Below are 12840 nucleotides of genomic sequence, written 5' to 3' on the forward strand. Positions count from 1 at the left end.
TCAAATTCCTGACCTCAGATGATCCATCTGCCTTAACCTCCCAAAATGCTGGGATTATAGGTATGAGCCACTGTACCCATTCCATAACACCTTATTTAAAAATAATATATCTAGATCCATATAACTTGTCTGGATAACTAAATTGAAAATTATTCCTTGTTTTAAATTAATTCAATTGAAAACTTAAAAAGTAATTTTTTTGTTAACCAAGCGCTTTTTGGTGGAATCCAAATTAATATAGGTAGGAGATGCCTGTTTCACTAATTATACAGGCATTTTGCAGTAATTAGTGTTTGGGAGAAAGGAATGTCTTTTGCTTACTCTCTTATCACAAAAATGTGAATTTTGGAAAGTAATAATGGAAGCATGTAGAATTACAGACATACAAATGTATATAATTATCACAAAAAACGAGGCCAAACGACTCTTCAGATGTAATGAGGCTGTGGTAGCTGTAATTATCTAGGAAATTAATAAATTCATTCACCTAGAAATTGTTAGCATCAAATATGTGTCAGCACTAGGCTAGGATCTGAGAACATACAGATAAACGGTAGTTCTGGCTTCAAGGAGATATATAGACTGGAGGTAAAACCTAACTACAGGGGCTGGGCATGGTGGCTCACGCCTGTAATCCCACCACTTTGGGAGACCGAGACCTGTCAGGAGTTCGAGACCAGCTTGGCCAACATGGTGAAACCTACTCTCTACTAAAAATACAAAAATCAGCCAGGCAGTAGTGGTGTGCACCTGTAATCCCAGCTACTTGTGAGGCTAAAGCAGGAGAATCGCTTGAGCCTGGGGTGGAGGTCTCAGCGAGCCGAGATTGAACCACTGCTCTCCAGTCTGGACCAGAGAGTGAGACCCTGTCTTGAAAAACAAAATAACCTAACTACAGGGTTAGGAGAGATGACTATTGGCAAGGAGCCACAGGTAGAACAAAGGGGATGTGTCCCCAGGCAAAGGGTAGTCAGCAAGCCTGCAACCTCAGGGTTCCCAGATCTGAGCCTCTGGCTCTTGGCTAGCTGAGCCCCAAGCCTTGGCCTCCTGCCATGGCAAGCTCCAGCCTGGTCTCCCACCTTGAGCTAACATCTAGCTCTTGTACACACAGCCATGCTTCCTGCTTACCTGTCACTTCCAGTTCTCAAGGGCACCCTTTGTAAACTAAAATCCACCCCTTTTCACTTCCCACATCAAACAGATCATCTGGTCCTGTAGATTACATTTCTCAGAAATGCCTCTGAAACATTCACCTCCTCTCCACCCTCACCGCCTCTGCTACAGTGCAGGTGCTTGCCATTTCTGATTTGTTCTGTCACTCTCTTTCTTATCAGGTCTCCCTATCTCCCATTTTGACATGCAACTTGCCACTGGAAAAAAGGGCTCTCTCTCTCTCTATTTTTTTTTTTTTTTTGGGAGACGGGGTCTCACTCTGCTGCCCAGGCTGGAGTGCGATGGCGTGATCTCGGCTCACTGCAACCTCTGCCTTCCTGAGTTCAAGCAATTCTCCTGCCTCAGCCTCCCTAGTGGTTGGAATTACAGGTGCACACCACCACGCCCAGCTAATTTTTGTATTTTTAGTAGAGATGGGTTTCACCACATTGGCCAGGCTCGTCTCAAACTCCTGACCTCAGGTGATCCACCTGCTTTGGCCTCCCAAAGTGCTGGGATTACAAGTGTGAGCTACCATGCCTGACCTCTCTTTCCAAAATATGCTATTATTTTTCCCAAGATCCTGTGATGGATCCTCATTTCCTACACACAGTGGTTCTCAAACCTGAATGTGCTCCAGAATTAAATAGGAAAGTTTTCAATTTTTTACATGAAATCTTGCTATGTTTCTCAGGTTGGTCTCAAACTCCTGACCTCGTGTGATCCTCTGGCCTCAGTCTCCCAAGTAGCTGAGATTACAGGTGCGTGCCACTGAGCCCAGCTGGAAATTTTTTTTTAAAACACTGATTTCTCCTGAATCAAAATTTCTAGAAGTGAGGTCTGGGCAATCTGTATTTTTATCAAGTCATCCAGATGGCTCTTTACTGTCAGTCTGGTTCTAGCTGAGACAGTTTTAGAATTACAAGGGAAAAAAAAAAGAATTACAAGGCAAAGTCCAAACTTAGCACACAAAGTCATTCACATCAACTCTTCTCCTGTACACACCCTATGTCATAGCCAGAGTTGTAACCCATTTCTTAAACACTCAGGGTTCTTTTAAGTCTCTGTGTCATTGCACGTTATTTTCTCTGGAATTGCCTTTAACCTCCTTTCCATGCTGGAAAGCATTCCCTAAGCCATCTTTGAAGCTTTCTCTGATCTCTAAGTTAGAGTCTTCCTCTGCTTCTAAAGCCCTGTGTTAATCACTTGTCCTGGTGTAGTTTAATTTTTACTTGTCTGTTTCCCTTTACTGTACTTTGACTTCAAAGGGTAGGGCTGAAATTAGTCATCTCCTTAATCTTAGGGTCCAGCCTTGTTCCTACTTCCTAACTGGCACATAATATAAACAAATGAATGAATGGACAAATGAGTGAAGAGAATGCTAGTTAACGATAAAGAATTGGCCGTGTATGAGACCACTTCTCTTTATGAACTGAATAATTATATACCTTTCAATAAAATACTATTACATGTAGCTAGCGCAAGCTCATCAGCATTTGAGATGTTATGGAAACAAAAATAAACAAATGCTACCACAAAAACATAATGACTGCTTTCCCCAGTGCAGGATTGATGGAATCATCAAACATTGAGATTAATGTAATATTTGGCAGTTGTCCAGTGTTTTTATCTTTCATTTGCCTTTGTGTTCATTTATGGACTAACAATATAAACACACACTCACAGTACATTTTTTTTTTTGCAAAGCTATTTTCTTCATTGCATATCTTTGTTTTCTTCTTTTACAGTATCCCCTTACTTACTGTTCGTAGTATTTTTTTTTTTTTTTTGAGATGAAGTTTTGCTCTTGTTACCCAGGCTGGAGTGCAATGGCGCGATCTCGGCTCACTGCAACCTCCGCCTCCTGGGTTCAGGCAATTCTCCTGCCTCAGCCTCCTGAGTAGCTGGGATTACAGGCACGCACCACCATGCCCAGCTAATTTTTTTTGTATTTTTAGTAGAGAGGGGTTGCACCATGTTGACTAGGATGGTCTTGATCTCTTGACCTTGTGATCCACCAGCCTCGGCCTTCCAAAGTGCTGGGATTACAGGCTTGAGCTACCGCGCCCGGTGGTAGTACTTTTTGACATGAAATATAAATCCCTGACCACTAGCAAGAAATGAGACTATTAATTGTATTAGTTTACAGTGCAATGTAAATGTAAATAGTGTAAATGAATTTTTTTTTTTTTTAAATAAAAGACGGGATTTCACCATGTTGGTCAGGCTGGTCTTGAACTCCCAAGCTCAGGTGATCCACCTGCCTTGGCCTCCAAAGTGCTTGGATTACAGGCGTGAGGCACCATGCCCAGCCGTAAGTGGAATTTTTAATTGACGTTTTTTTCCTGTTTTTTTCTTGCCTTACATTCATTATTCCTCTCCGGGTAATAAACATTTATTTTTCCCTTTGTAACCATTCCTTCCCTTCTGTCCATGTGGTTCTTTTTAGTGGAGCTGGTGGTAGGGATGCAGCATGAGACTCAAGCCCGAGACTACAGATAAACTAGTTCTGGCTTCAGGCAGTTATATAGACTAGAGGTAAAACCTAACTGGCCACCTGGAGTCACAGTGTTGTGCTCAGGAAGGATACCTAATCCAAGTCAGCCAATGAGAGTCAGTCTCAGGATTTTTGCTTGGATCAGTGAGGAAATGTGTACTATTTGCCCTGTGGTTGATCAACCATTAGTCATTGTTGCTACTGTATGAGTAAAGCTACCTGAGAATAAAGACAACACAGTGGCAAGCAACACCAAGAGAGAAGGAGAGGCAGATTCTGATGACATTTTTGAGCCTTTGCATCCAGCTATGCCTGAATCCAATTTATCCCCTGGAATTTACACTTACTTGAGCTCCACCCACTTGGAAAAAATTTTGTTTTATTCTTAACCTCATTTGAATTTGGTTTCTGTCATTTACTACCCAAAATATCTTGACCACTAGATTATGTCAGACTATAGCACCATTGAATTTGCCATTTTCCTGGAGTTGTATGAATTTTCAATGCAGCTTTTACCTTCTATGAGTATCTAAAGACATATTTAAGTAGAAGTACTCCACTAGTTTGTTGTGAGATCTTAAGTCACTTAGTTTGTTTGTACCCTAATTTCCTCATTTGCTAGACTATGGAGCTATAATGTTCCTTCTGCAAAATTGTCATTTTGTGAAATATTCTAGAATATCTAACTGATACACTGCTAGAATAACTGACTGCTATTTAAGAACAAGTGACTGCTATTTAAGGATTATAATTCCCTAGTCATAAGTACTGTGATGGCACAACGTGTGCATCAGGGGCTGGGGTGGGGTGGGGTGGAGCAAAAAGTAGGAGGAGACAGTTTGGTAAACTTTCCTTTGGATAAATTTGAAAGAGTCAAATAATTTATTATATTATCATTATTAGCTTCTTCTGTAATTAGGAGACATGTTCCAAAATGTGAGAACTGTCACAAGTTGTCAAATTCATCAAAGGATGAAAATGGATGTGTCATAAAAAAATGTATCCTCAGTCCAATTTCTTCTCATCACACTGGAACAAACTGCACAGTTTTAGATTGAGATGAGAAACCTGAACATTTCTCAAATGTGTTTTGAAGAGAATGGCAATGTATAAGAAAGAAGTAGAAAAAAAGCAATGAATACTTAAAAATCAGAGCTGCTGTAAAACTGGACAGTTTAATAAAGATAATGGGATTTGCTACACTAAGTGAAACGTATACATTGGGCCATATTGTAATCTAAAATAAGAATGTACTTCTATTCAGCTTTTATTTAAAAAATAATCAAGGTGTCCCAGTACAGTGGCTCATGCCTGTAATCCCAGCACTTTGGGAGGCTGAGGCATGTGGATCACAAGGTCAGGAGTTCGAGACCAGACTGGACAACATGGTGGAACCCCATCCCTACTGAAAAGACAAAAGTTAGCCACCGGGTTTGGTGGCACATGTCTTTACTCCCAGCTACTCAGGAGGCTGAGGCAGGAGAATCACTGGAACTCGGGAAGCGGAGGTTTCAGTGAGCTGAGATTGTGCCACTGCACTCCAGCCTGGGTGACAGAGCGAGACTGTGTCTCAAAAAAATGAATAAATAAAATAAAAACAATAATCAAGGTACCATTTGTACCAGTTCCTGGATTTTCTCCAAACTGTCAGGGTCACATGTTTATTTATTAGACTCCCAGTTCATCTACAACTAACCGAAGTCACTGCAACTTAACTGCTTTTGTTTTTCCTTCCTAATCTGTATTCTTTAGTTTTAGATATTAACACTTAAATTCATGGACTATGACTAAGACAGATCAAACTTGCCCAGGCTGAATTATCCTAAACATCCTGGGCTCAAGTGATCCTCCCACCTCAGCCTCCCAAGCAGCTGGGACTGCAGGTACGTGCACTGTGCTTGGCTAATTTTTTATTTTTTGTGGAGACAGGGTCTTGCAGTGTTGCTAAGGCTGGTCTTGAACTCCTGAATTTAAACATTTCTCCCACCTCAGCCTCCCAGTTTTAGGATTACAGGTATAAGCCACCAAGGCTGGTCTTAAGATTTATTGTTACAAAATTAATGTATATTCATTTTAACAAGACAGACAATACAGAATTATAACAGAAAAGTTAACATGCTCCCTCTCCAATCTCATCCATGTAGGTTTCCATTGTTCAGTGTGTGATATGGTTTGGCTTTGTGTCCCCACCCAAATCTCATGTCGAATTGTAATCTCCACATGTTGAAGGTGGAGCCTGGTGGGAGGTGACTGGATCATGGGGATGGTTTCTAATGGTTTAGCACCAGCCCCTCAGTGCTGTCTCATGACAGAATTCTCAAAAGATCTGCTTGTTTAAAAGTGTATGGCACTTCCCCTCTAGGCTCTTTCTCTCTCTCTCTCCTGCTCCACCGTTGTAAGACATGCTTGCTTCCCCTTTGCCTTACGCCATGATTGTAAGTTTCCTGAGTCTTCCCAGTCATACTTCCTGTTAGGCCTGTGGAAATGAGTCAATTAAAACGGATTTCTTCATAAATTACCCAGTCTGAGGTAGTTCTTTAAAGTAGTGTGAAAATGGATTAATACAGCATGTAACCTTCCATATAATCTCTATGCCTATACCACATATAAATATATATATGTCAAGGGCCACCCTTCCTTCTTTTCTCCCTTCCATCATTCTCCCTTTAATTCAATTTTTAAAAATATTAGATCATACTATAAATCAAAAGTCACAAACTGGTAAGCTGCAATGTAGATACAGTTGGAAAAATGTTTTGTTTGCAGAACACTGGGGAAATTTAACATGAAAAACTGAAAGTTCAATCTACATAGCCACAATAATATTATTAATGCTGCAGGGGCTTTCCAATTCAACATGTCCTCTGCATCCCTACTATTTATACTGTCACTCATCCACCTTTCTATATTACTGGCCTATCACCTATACACGTTTGAGTTTATATTCTTCTGGCATTACTTAGCAACTTACTTTTTGTATTTAACATTGTAACATGGTATTATCAATTAGTATTTGATTCAGTGGCATATAACCAAAAATGCCAAATTGTAGTGGCTTAAACACTAAGGGTTTATTTTTCTGTCATATAAAACAAGTGTGGAGGTGTGTAGTCCAGGGCTAATATGACACTCCAGGGTCACGAGGTACCTGGGCTCCTTCTATTTACCTTCCATAGGACATGGCTTCCAGTCTCAAGGTCAGTTTGTCATCCATAATGGCCAAAGAGCAGTAGTCATCTTACCTGTTTCAGGCAGGAAGAAGGGTGGAGGGCAAGGAACGAAATGGCACTCTGCCTAATTGAGTCAGCCTTTTTATTTTATTTTTTTGATTTATGTCCTTTAAACCAATGCAGTTAAGAGTCAGCCTTCTTTAAAGATATTTTCCAGATGTTCCACTCAGCTACCTTTTTTTTTTTCGAGAGACAGGATCTTGTTCTTGTCACCCAGGCTGGAATGCAGTGACATGATCATGGCTCACTGAGGCCTCAATCTCCTGGGCTTAAGCAATCCTTCCATCTCAGCCTCCCAAGTAGCTGGAAGTAGCTGGGACCACAGGTACATGCCACCATGCCCAGCTAACTTTTTCATTTTATGTAGAGACAAGGTCTCACTATGTTGCCCAGGCTGGTCTGCAGTTTCCAACTCCTAAGCATAAGTGATCCTCCTTCCTTAGTCTCCCAAAGTGCTGGGATTACAGGTGTGAGCCACTGTACCTTGTCCAGTTACTTCTCCTTATAGCTGTTGCTCATAACTTGATCACACAGCCACATCCAGCTACAATGGATATTGAGAAATGTAGTCTTTTGGCTGGGTACACAGCATCTGAATAAAATCCAGGGGTTGTTACTAAGGAGGAAGGAGTAAGTATCAATCTCTGTTCCGTATCTCTCCAGGTTAGTACAGACCGATGGAAGAGATTACTAGTTGCCCCTCAAGATTCAGCCTTGCCTTCTTCTGGGCTAAGAAAGCCCCTGAGATTTACCTTGTCATGGCACTAGGAACAAATAATATATTTCTAAATATTATTTTAAAATCCTTCATAATCACAGTCTCTCCAATATCAGTATTTGTATGTCTTTAGAATTTACCAAAATGGGATTCCTAAGTCTAACATATGTGAATGTTAAGTTTTACTAGATACTGCTAAATAACTTTCCAGAAGGGTGTGGCAAACATTTCCGCCAGCGATCTGCATGTTCATTTACCATACCAGCCCTGGATATTTTTCTATTTTAAAATATTTTCTTCTATTCTATAGTTTAAAAATATATCTTTAGTTAGTGGGAATTTAATTGTTCATGTAACCAAATCTTCCCATTAATGGCTATGTGTTTCTTTTTTTATATAAGGAAGTCCTCCCCACCTTGAGATTATATAAACGTATTTTTCTAAATTCCCTTCTAATTTCATATAATTTATAGTTTTATTTTTGTTATTTGATTCATTTGTTCTTTCAACAGATATTTACTGAGTATTTATTATATGCCAGGCTCTCTTCAAACTCTGGTGGTAATATTTTCTACCACCAGTTCTCTGGTCAGGCTGGTCTCAAACTCCTGACCTCAGGTGATCCACCTGCCTTGGCCTCCCAAAGTGCTAGGATTACAGGCATGAGCCACCACTCCTAGCCAAACTATTTGTTCTTTACAGGCAGTGAGGGGATTAGGATTCTATCCCACAGAATCTCACCTCATTTCAAATGTTGTACAGGTATTGCTCTATGAAATATATTTTCAGACGAGATCGGGTGCGTTAAGGGTGGTATTGCTGTAGACTATGAAATATATTTTCAATTGAAATCAATCATATAATGACTATTTCCATCCCAGCATCTTAGCTTGTTCAGGCTGCTGTAACAAAGCATCCCTAGTGGAGCATCTCCAATCTGAAAATACAGAATCCAAAATGTTCCAAAATCTGAACATTTTGAGCACTGACATGACATCACAAATGAAAAATTCTACACGTAAGTACTTAATACAAACTTTGTTTCATTCACAAATTAAAAATACTGTATAGGCCTGGTGTGGTGGCTCATGCCTGTAATCCCAGCACTTTGGGAGGCTGAGGCAGGCAGATCATGAGGTCAGGAAGGAGTTTGAGACCAGCCGGGCCAACATGGCAAAACCCTGTCTCTACTAAAAATACAAAAAATAAAAATATAAATAAAAAAATTGGCCAGGCGTTGGTGGCGGGTGCCTGTAATCCCAGTTACTGGGGAGAGTGAGGCAGAAATGTTTGAACCCAGTAGGCAGAGTTTGCAGTGAGCTGAGATCGTGCCACTGGACTCCTGTCTGGGTGGATAGAGTGAGACTCTGTCTCAAAAAAAAAAAAAAATTGTATAAAATTACTTTTAGGCTATGTGTATAAGGTGTATATGAAATATAAATGAATTTTGTGTTTACACTTGGGTCTCATCTCCAAGATGCTTCATTCTGTATATGTGCATATTCCACAATATGAAAAAAATGAAAAATCTTAAATATTTGTAGTCCTAAGCATTTTGGATAAGGGATATTCAATCCGTTATCCAAAAAGCAATCTATTTATAAACAATAAAAATTTAGGAATGTAAAAAAGAGAAATTTAGCTGGGTGTGATGGCACACGTGTGTAATCCCAGCACTTTGGGAGGACAAGGGAAGATCACTTGAGCTCAGGAGTTCGAGACCAGCCTGCCAACATGGTAGAGAAACCCCGTCTCTACCAAGAATGCAAAAATTAGCAGGGCTTCGTGGGCTGCACCTGTAGTCTCAGCTACTCCGGAGGCTGAGGCAGGAAATTGCTTAAACCCAGGAGGCAGGTGGAGGTTGCAGTGAACCAAGATCAAGCCACTGCACTCCAGCCTGGGTGACAGAGTGCGACTCCACCTCAAAAGACAAGCAAACAAGCAAACAAACAAACAAATAAACAGAAGAGAAATTTATTTCTCATAGTTCTGGAAGCTGAGAAGTCCAAGATCAAGATGTGAGCAGATTCATCTTTGGAGAAAGGCTGCTTTCCAGTTCATAGATGGCTGTCTTCTTGTGTCCTCACATAATGGAAAGTGTGAAGCAATTCTTTGGGTTCTCTTTTAAAAGGGCACTAATCCCATTCATGAGGGGTCTGCCCTATGATATAATCACTTCCCAAAGGCCCCACTTCCTAATACCATCATCATTAGAATTTCAACACATGAATTGGAGGGTAAGAGAACATAGACTTTCAGTCTATAGCTCCCAGGGATGTGGCCACTGAATAAAATATTCTAGAAAATTCATCTTAAAACCAGGGTAGATTAAGTTTATAAGTCACATATGAAAACCAGTTTAACTTACAGTCACATAAAATTTTGATAAAAACAACCCGTTGATAAGCCATTTTACTCACAGGACTTGGCTCTGAAGAAAGGACTTTTGGCCAATCCTCAAAATGAAATCTACTCCCAAAGGGCAAGATCTGCCACCAGTGAAGACCTTTAAAACAATGTACTGTGGGCTTTGAAGGCAAATTTAAAGATGAGCTTCTAAAAATACTCTGCACAATGGTAGCATTAAAAGGCACACAGGCCCCAAGATAACATCTGTGAAGAGGAGGACAAGCTTTTCGATGTTTAATTTTGTATGTTTAAGTAATAAGTCAGTCATTACTTTATAATTAAACCACATTCATCTCGATCTGTCCTTAATAAGATCACTCTGTAATTTATAATAGGGTTTCTTACCAAATTCAAGCTTTATTACAACCCTATAGCTTAAGTATTCCTGTCAATTTTATAGATGAAGAAACAAAGTGAAAGAGTCATACTCAATTCAAGTGTCTTGATTCTAAAATTCAGTGCTCTTTCTACACAGTAAGTTAGTTGCTAAGGTCACACAACTTGAGAAGTGAGAAGACAGTTTTCATAGTCTCTCTCCTCTAACCACTTACCTGTTCCCAATCAATGCTCTGAATTTGATTCATTGCCAATTTGCAAACAGTCATCCTTGTAGTACACACCGAAGTTGTTTTTTAAAATACTATTTCTCGGCCAGGAGTGGTGGCTCACACCTATAATCCCAGTACTTTGGGAGGTCAAGAGATTAAGCCCATCCTGGCCAACATGGTGAAACCCCATCTCTACTTAAAAAATACAAAAATTAGCTGGGCATTTTGGTGCATGCCTGTAGTCCCAGGTACTTGGGAGGCTGAAGCAGGAGAATTGCTTGAAACCGGGAGGCGGAGGTTGCAGTGAGCTGAGATTGTGCCACTGCACTCTAGCCTGGCGGATGGCAACAGAACAAGACTCTGTCTCAAAAAAAAACAACCCAAAAACCAAAAACCAAAACTATTCCTCATCTTAAATTAATGGAAATTGAGTGACATGAATTTCCTGGACACTTTTAAGATCCAAAGACATTTGCTAATTTGTCATTATAATTAAAGAGCCCCCAAAAGGCCTAAGAACATTTTGGACTCTGTTTCTTAGTTTCTTTAAGATATCGGGGAAAAATCACTTAAACTCTATGGGCTCAGGCTTCTTAATTTTGATGCAAGTAATGGGAACTTGCTATAGCTAACTTGAGCCAAAGGAGAAGGATACTGCAAGACTTACAAATGCTTGAAAGGTTGGGAACAGCTTTGGAAATGAGTGAGAACCAAGCACCTCATTGACGTGAATTAAAAGGAAATTGAGGTGCTATTAGGGAGAAATATGAAATGGAATATGAAATGTCTCTGACATCGTTTGCTTCTACGTTTTGAGATGAGTAAGCAGGGAGGGAGTGCATATGCAAACAGGGTGGTCAGAAATGCTTTGGCCGGATGTGTATCTGAAGGCTATGTGCAGCTGAGGAAGGCTGGGCCACCACAGTGGCAGAGAGGCTGGCCAATCTTGCATGCAACAAACAGGAAGTAGAAGAGATCTTTTTTTTTAAATTTTTTATTTTTATTTTATTTTATTTTTTTTAGGCTAGCCAAGTGAAGCAGTGTAGAAGAGATCTTAACCAAGCAAAGTGTTTGGGTAGATAGATTATAAGGAATAAGCACAAATGACATTTCCAATAAGCATTGAAAGCTTCCAAATGCTTCTAACAGTTACTGCCTTTACAAATGCAGGACAGTCTTGTCTATGTGAGACTATGACAGTTCCTCATGCCTGTGAAATGAGAGATGGGACTTAGCACTGACATGAGCTTCATATTTGAAGGCAACAAACTACTGAACCACATGTAGCTTCTGAAATTGAAAGATGCAAACTGGCAGGCCACAGGTGAGATATGACATGCAGAAAAAAATTACTTACTGTCTTAGTCTGGTTTGTGCTGCTTACAGAATACCAGAGACTGGATAATTTATAAAGAACAGAAATTGGCCAGGCATCGTGGCTCACGCCTGTAATCCCAGCACTTTGGGAGGCTGAGGCAGGTGGATCACGAGGCCAGAAGTTCAAGATCAGCCTGGCCAATATGGGGAAACCCTGTCTCTACTAAAAATACAAAACTTAGCTGAGTGTGATGGCACGTGACTCCAGCTACTCAGGAGGCTGGGGCAGAAGAATCGCTTGAATCCAGGAGGCGGAGGTTGCAGCGAGTTGAGATCGTGCCACAGCACTCTGGTCTGGGCGACAGAGCAAGACTCCGTGTCAAAAAAAAAAAAAAAAAAGAACAGAAATTTATTTTTCATAGTTTTAGAGACTGAGAAGTCCAAGATCAAAGGGCCAATATTTGGTGAAGGCGTCCTTGCTGTGTCAAAACATGATGGAAGGCATCACATGGGCAAGAGAGAGGGAAGAGGGGCAAAGTCCTTTTTATCAGGAACCCAGTCCTGTGATCCATTCATGAAGACAGAGTCCTCCTGACCTAATCACCTCATAAAACTCCCACCTTGCAACACTGTTGCATTGGAGATTATATTTCTAACTCATTAACTTTGGGTAACACATTCAAACCTCAACAGTTACCAAAGATAAAAATGCAGATTTCAGATTTCTCTTGGGGGAAAAAAAAGTACCAGGCCTGTATTTCCACATAGCAACAGTTGTCTGCTGCCTTCTGTTGGGTTGTGGGCTCCTTGCATTGCCATATCCTCCTCATGGTCCCCTTCATTCATAACAGTACCTGCCTAGACCTTGAAGCACTAAGTGTCCCACCCTGCTTAACTACTTCCATGACAACTGCGCAAGGCCAGAGTGTGGGCAGCCATCTTGAGCACCACCAGCATGGGCTGTCCAAG

Source organism: Callithrix jacchus, chromosome 6 (genome assembly GCF_049354715.1).
Source record: "Callithrix jacchus isolate 240 chromosome 6, calJac240_pri, whole genome shotgun sequence".
Taxonomy (NCBI): domain Eukaryota; kingdom Metazoa; phylum Chordata; class Mammalia; order Primates; family Cebidae; genus Callithrix; species Callithrix jacchus.